We start from the raw sequence: 6,936 nt of genomic DNA, 5'->3' as shown, positions 1-6,936 counted from the left end.
GATGGACACAGAGTGGCACTGGGGATGTGGGGACAGACGGACATGGGGTGGCATTGGGGACAGACAGACATGAGGGTGGCATTGGGGACAGACAGACGGACATGGGGGATGGCATTGGGGACGTGGGGACAGACAGATGGACACAGGGGTGGCACCTGGATCTGGCACTGGGGATGGGGAGACAGACAGACAGACATGGGAGTGGCACTGGGGACATGAGGACAGACAGACATGGGGCTGGCACTGGGGACATGGGGACAGACAGACATGGGGCTGGCACTGGGGACATAGGGACAGACAGACATGGGGTGGCACTGGGGACATGGGGACAGACAGACATGGGGGATGGCATTGGGGACATTGGGACAGACGGACAGACAACAGGATGGCATTGGGGACATGGGGACAGAGATATGGGGTGGCACCAGGGATATGGGCGGGGACAGACAGACACAAGGGTGGCATTGGGGACAGAGGGACACGAGGGTGGCATTGGGGACAGACAGACACGAGGGTGGCATTGGGGATGTGGGGACAGACATCTGTCAGATGGACAGACGGACACGGGGGTGGCATCTGAAGCTGTCACTGGGGACAGAAACTCCGGGCAATCCCAGGACTGGGGATTCAAATGGGGAATTCCAGGATCTGGGATCCAAACTGGGGAATTTCAGGCACAGAAACCCTGAGATATCCCAGGATTTGGGATCCAAAACAGGGAATCCCAGGATCTGGGACCTGAACTGGGCAATCCCAGGATCTGGGACCCAAACCTTGGGATATCCCAGGATCTGGGACCCAAACCTTGGGATATCCCAGGATCTGGGACCCAAACCTTGGGATATCCCAGGATCTGGGATCCAAACTTTGGGATATCCCAGGATCTAGGATCCAAATCGGGGAATTCCAGGCACAGAAACTCTGGGATATCTCAGGATTTGGGACCCAAACTGGGCAATCCCAGGATCTGGGATCCAAACTTTGGCATATCCCATGATTTGGGATCCAAATTTGGGACATCCCAGGATCTGGGATCCAAATCGGGGAATCCCCAAACCCTCCTGGCCGCCACCCAGCGCCGGAGCCGCTCCTCATTCCCTGCGGGATTTCATCTTCAAAACCCTGCCCGAGCCAAATTCCTGGAGCTTCCAGAGGGTTTGAGGGGAGGAAAAGAAGGAAAACCCTGCCCCGAGCCAAATTCCTGGAGCTTCCAGAGAGTTTGAGGGGAGGAAAAGAAGGAAAACCCTGCCCCGAGCCAAATTCCCGGAGCTTCCAGAGGGTTTGAGGGGAGGAAAAGCAGGAAAACCCTGCCCTGAGCCAAATTCCTGGAGCTTCCAGCGGGTTTGAGGGGAGGAAAAGCAGGAAAACCCTGCCCCAAGCCAAATTCCCGGAGCTTCCAGAGAGTTTGAGGGGTGGAAAAGCAGGAAAACCCTGCCCCGAGCCAAATTCCCGGAGCTTCCCGCGGGTTTGAGGGGAGGAAAAGAAGGAAAACCCTGCCCCGAGCCAAATTCCCGGAGCTTCCAGAGGGTTTGAGGGGAGGAAAAGAGGGAAAACCCTGCCCCGAGCCAAATTTCTGGAGCTTCCAGAGGGTTTGAGGGGAGGAAAAGCAGGAAAACCCTGCCCCGAGACAAATTCCCGGAGCTTCCAGAGGGTTTGAGGGGAGGAAAAGAGGGAAAACCCTGCCCCGAGCCAAATTCCCGGAGCTTCCAGGGGGTTTTGGCCGCTGGATCCCATCCCCGACACGGCCGTGCCAAGAAATCCCCGCCCGATGTCCCAAAAATCCCAAAGCGGGAGCGCGGAGGCCCCCGGAGCCCCGTCCCAGCTGTTCCCAATCAATCGGATCCCAAATTATTCCCGGCGTGGATTTGGGACAGAGTTAAAAACCAAAAAAATGAAACCGGCAGCACCTCGTGGAGGTTTGGGAAAGGCGAGTTTGGAAAATGAGGAATGGTTGGTTTGGAGAGAGGGAATGTCCTGGTGGTTTTTGGGAATAAAAACCAAATTTTTGGCACAAATCCCTCCCTGGAGAATGCCAAAATCCCGGTTTTTTCCCTTTTTTTTTTTTCTCCCGGGAGTAATTCAGCCTCGCCCCCAACAATCACAAAGTCCGGACTGGGGCAGATCCCAAAGCAGAGAACAAACCCACTTTGCAAAAGCCCCTCCTCATCCCAAAATATCCCAAAAAATCCCAAAAAACTCCAGGCTCCGGCCCCAGCGGCACACGTGACCGGGAAGCGAGGTCTCCGCCGGGAGCGGTTTGCGGAATTTGGGCTTTAATTTTTTTTTTTTAATAAAAAAATCAAAAACCCCAAAAAGTGAACCGAGCTCCCCGCGACTCAAAGCTCCCGGAACAGGAGATTCCAAAAGTTCCCTCCTGGATTTTGCCCGCCAGGAAAAGCTCCCTGAGTGACTTCGGGAGGGAAATTATTCATTCCACCTTCGGAGGACCAAAATCGGGATTTGTTTGGAGGAACCGGCGAGGGCAGAGGGAGGAGAGGGAGAGGGAGCTCGGAGTCAGGGCGGGATGGATCCAGGGATTCCTGGATCCGTGAATCCCCGGATTCCTGGATCCATGGATTGCGCGAATTCCCGACCGCGGGGCACGCGGGGAAGGCGGCAAAGGAGGAAGAGGAGGAAGAGGAGGAGGAGGAGGAAGAGGAGGAGGAGCAGGAGAGCGCCCGGGCCTGGCGCGGAGGGAGGGCGGCACCGGGCAGGGCACGTGTGCGCGGGGCGGGGGATACGGAGGGACGGACGGACGGACGGACGGAAGGAGGGAGGGACACACGGACCGGGCAAACCGGGCTGGGAGGGGGGAATACGGACAGCGAGGAGGGGACCGGGGCTGGAGGGACGGACAGACAGCGGGATTGGGGGGATGGACAGACAGCGGGACTGGGGGGACGGACAGACAGCGGGACTGGGGGGACGGACGGACAGCGGGACTGGGGGGACGGACAGACAGCGGGATTGGGGGGACGGACAGACAGCGGGATTGGGGGGACGGACAGACAGCGGGACTGGGGGACGGACAGTGGGACTGGGGGGGACGGACAGACAGCGGGATTAAGGGACGGACAGACAGCGGGAATGGGGGGATGGACAGCGGGGTTGGGGGGAAGGACAGCAGGCAGGGAATGCCGGGGCGGGGGACACGGACACCGGGATAAGGGGACACGGACACCGGGCAGGGAATGGGGAGGAACACGGACACCGGGCAGGGAATGCCCCGGGATGGGGCGGGGGGGGACACGGACACCGGGCAGGGAATGCCCCAGGATGGGGGGGACACGGACACCGGGCAGGGAATGCCCCGGGATGAGGGGGACACGGACACCGGGCAGGGAATGCCCCAGAACTGGGGGGACACGGACACCGGGCAGGGAATGCCCCAGGATGGGGGGGACACGGACACCGGGCAGGGAATGCCCCAGGATGGGGGGGACACGGGCACCGGGCAGGGAATGCCCCGGGATGAGGGGGACACGGACACCGGGCAGGGAATGCCCCGGGATGGGGCGGGGGGGGACACGGGCACCGGGCAGGGAATGGGGAGGAACACGGACACCGGGCAGGGAATGCCCCGGGATGAGGGGGACACGGACACCGGGCAGGGAATGCCCCAGGACTGGGGGGACACGGACACCGGGCAGGGAATGCCCCAGGATGGGGGGGACACGGACACCGGGCAGGGAATGCCCCGGGATGAGGGGGACACGGACACCGGGCAGGGAATGCCCCAGGATTGGGGGGACACGGACACCGGGCAGGGAATGCCCCAGGACTGGGGGGACACGGACACCGGGCAGGGAATGCCCCAGGATGGGGGGGGCACGGACCCCGAGGATACCCCGAGCAGCACCCGGGGAAGGCGCTGCGCTCACCGGGACCGGCAGAACCCGGCTCGGCAGAACCGGCTGCCCCCCACCCCGGCCCGGCTCGGTCCCCGCTCACCTCCGGCTGTTTTGAAAGGCTCCCGGTTCCCGGCCCCGGGCTGGAGCCGCGCCGGGCCGGGCGGGGCGGGGGCGGAGCCGCGGCCGGGCGGGAACTGCCGCTCCCGCGCGCGGGGTTTTTTTTTTAATTATTATTTTTTTCCCCCTCTTTTTTTTTCCCTTTCCCCCCTCCCCCGCTCAGCCAGGAAGGGAAGGAGGAGGAAGAAGAAGGAGAATGAGGGGAGGAAGCCGAGCCCGGGCGATGCCGCGCCGCCACTCACCGCTCCCGCGGAGCCCCGCTCCGAGCCGAGCCTCGCCGCCGGCCGGGTTAAAGCTCCCGGGGCCGGGCTGGTGTAAACAACCTCTCCCCACATGCTCGGCCCCTTCCTGCGCATTGGCTCCGCCGCTGCCTCTCCGTGCAACGCCCCCGCCGCCCGGCCCCGGCCCCGGCCCCGGCCCCGGCCCCGGCGGGCTCCGCCGGCCCGGCCCGGCATGGCCGCGGGGCGAGGAGGGCGAGCCGGGAGGGGCTGCGGCCCCTCGTTCTACCCTCGTTCTCTTCTCCTCCTCCTCCCTCTCCCCTCCTCACCCTCCTGCTTCTCTTCCCTCCCTGCTCGCTCCCCTCGATCTCCCCCTGCTTCTCTTCTCTCGTTCTCCCCCTGGTTCTCCCCTCGTTCCCCCCTCACCCTCCCCTCATTCTCCGCTCACTCTCCCCTCGTTCCCCCCTCGCTCTCCTGATCGTTCTGCCCCTGGTCTCCCCTCACTCTCCCCTCCTTCCCTCCTCATTCTCTCCCTGCTCTCCCCTCGTTCCCCCCTCGCTCTCCTGATCGTTCTCCCCCTGCTCTCCCCTCACTCTCCCCACGTTCCCCCCTCACTCTTCCCTCGTTCTCCCCCTGCTCTCCCCTCGTTCCCCCCTCGTTTCTCCCCTCGTTCCCCCCTCACTCTCCCCACGTTCCTCCCTCACTCTCCCCTGGTTCTCCCCTCACTCTCCCCACGTTCCCCCCTCACTCTCCCCTCGTTCCCCCCTCACTCTCCCCTCACTCTCCCCCTGCTCTCCCCTCGTTCCCCCCTCGTTTCTCCCCTGGTTCTCCCCCGTTTCCCCTCCCGGTTCTCCCCGCCCAGCCGGCCCGGGGGATGAGGCCCCTCAGCCCGCGGGCTCCGCCGTTTACACCCGGAGCTCTGGGGTCGCTTTTCTGTCGCTCCCTGGGTTGGTTTGAGCTTTGAAAAGCTCGGGTTTAGCCACGGTTTAACTTTGGGCCCTCCAGGCTTTTTTGCCTGCGTGGGGCTGGGACTCTCCTCCACACCCCTTTCCAAGGAATTGGGATTCCTGCACCCCCTTCCCAAGGGTTTGGGATCCCTTTCCCAAGGAATTGGGATCTTCCTGCACCCCCTTCCCAAGGGATTGGGATCCCTTTCCCAAGGAACTGGGATTCCTGCACCCCTTTCCCAAGGGATTGGGATCCCTTTCCCAAGGAATTGGGATTCCTGCACCCCCTTCCCAAGGGATTGGGATTCCTTTCCCAAGGAATTGGGATCTTCCTGCACCCCATTCCCAAGGGATTGGAATCCCTTTCCCAAGGAATTGGGATCTTCCTGCACCCCCTTCCCAAGGGATTGGGATCCCTTTCCCAAGGAACTGGGATTCCTGCACCCCCTTCCCAAGGGATTGGGATCCCTTTCCCAAGGAATTGGGATCTTCCTGCAACCCATTCCCAAGGGATTGGAATCCCTTTCCCAAGGAATTGGGATCTTCCTGCAGCCCCTTCCCAAGGGATTGGGATCCTTTTCCCAAGAAATTGGGATCTTCCTGCTCCCCATTCCCAAGGGATTGGACTCCCCCTTTACCCCATTCCCAAGGGATTGGGATTCCTTTCCCAAGGAATTGGGATCTTCCTGCACCCCCTTCCCAAGGGATTGGGATCCCTTTCCCAAGGAACTGGGATTCCTGCACCCCCTTCCCAAGGGACTGCACTCCCCCTTTACCCCCTTCCCAAGGGATTGGGCTCCCCCTTTACCCCATTCCCAAGGGATTGGGCTCCCCCTTTACCCCATTCCCAAGGGATTTGGCTCCCCCTTTACCCCTTCCCAAGGGATTGGGCTCCCCCTTTACCCCATTCCCAAGGATTTGGGCTCCCCCTTTACCCCATTCCCAAGGGATTGGGCTCCCCCTTTACCCCATTCCCAAGGATTTGGGCTCCCCCTTTACCCCATTCCCAAGGGATTTGGCTCCCCCTTTACCCCTTCCCAAGGGATTGGGCTCCCCCTTTACCCCATTCCCAAGGATTTGGGCTCCCCCTTTACCCCATTCCCAAGGGACTGGACTCCCCCTTTACCCCCTTCCCAAGGGATTGGGGTCCCCCTTTACCCCATTCCCAAGGGACTGGACTCCTCCTTTACCCCCTTCCCAAGGGATTGGGCTCCCCCTTTACCCCATTCCCAAGGGATTGGGCTCCCCCTTTACCCCATTCCCAAGGGATTGGGCTCCCCCTTTACCCCATTCCCAAGGGACTGGACTCCTCCTTTACCCCATTCCCAAGGATTTGGGCTCCCCCTTTACTCCATTCCCAAGGGATTGGGCTCCCCCTTTACCCCATTCCCAAGGATTTGGGCTCCCCCTTTACCCCATTCCCAAGGATTTGGGCTCCCCCTTTACCCCATTCCCAAGGGATTGGGGTCTCCCCATCACCCCTCTCTCCTTATTTAATTTTCACCAGCAATTCTCCCTTTGGGATTTATTTCACTTCTGGCCATCGCTTTCCCCCTCCCTTCAAACCCTTCAGCTTTTTGCCACCATGACAAAAATCCCTGATTTTGGTGTTTGTCCCTTTATAGCGCCTTAAGGCAGAACTGCTGTACAAACATCGGGCCTGTGCCAGCCTCTAAAAATGTTTATTTTGACCACAACAAATTTACACAACCCAGGTGGGATTTTACTACCATTGTCTGAGGCAAAATGCTGGGACAGGAAAGGGTTTTCAGCCAGTTGTGATATAAAACATGAAACCTGACG

The sequence above is a fragment of the Haemorhous mexicanus genome (assembly GCF_027477595.1).
Source record: "Haemorhous mexicanus isolate bHaeMex1 chromosome 3 unlocalized genomic scaffold, bHaeMex1.pri SUPER_3_unloc_3, whole genome shotgun sequence".
NCBI lineage: Eukaryota > Metazoa > Chordata > Aves > Passeriformes > Fringillidae > Haemorhous > Haemorhous mexicanus.
The sequence above is the reverse complement of the archived record's forward strand: the minus strand, read 5'-3'. Positions refer to the sequence as shown.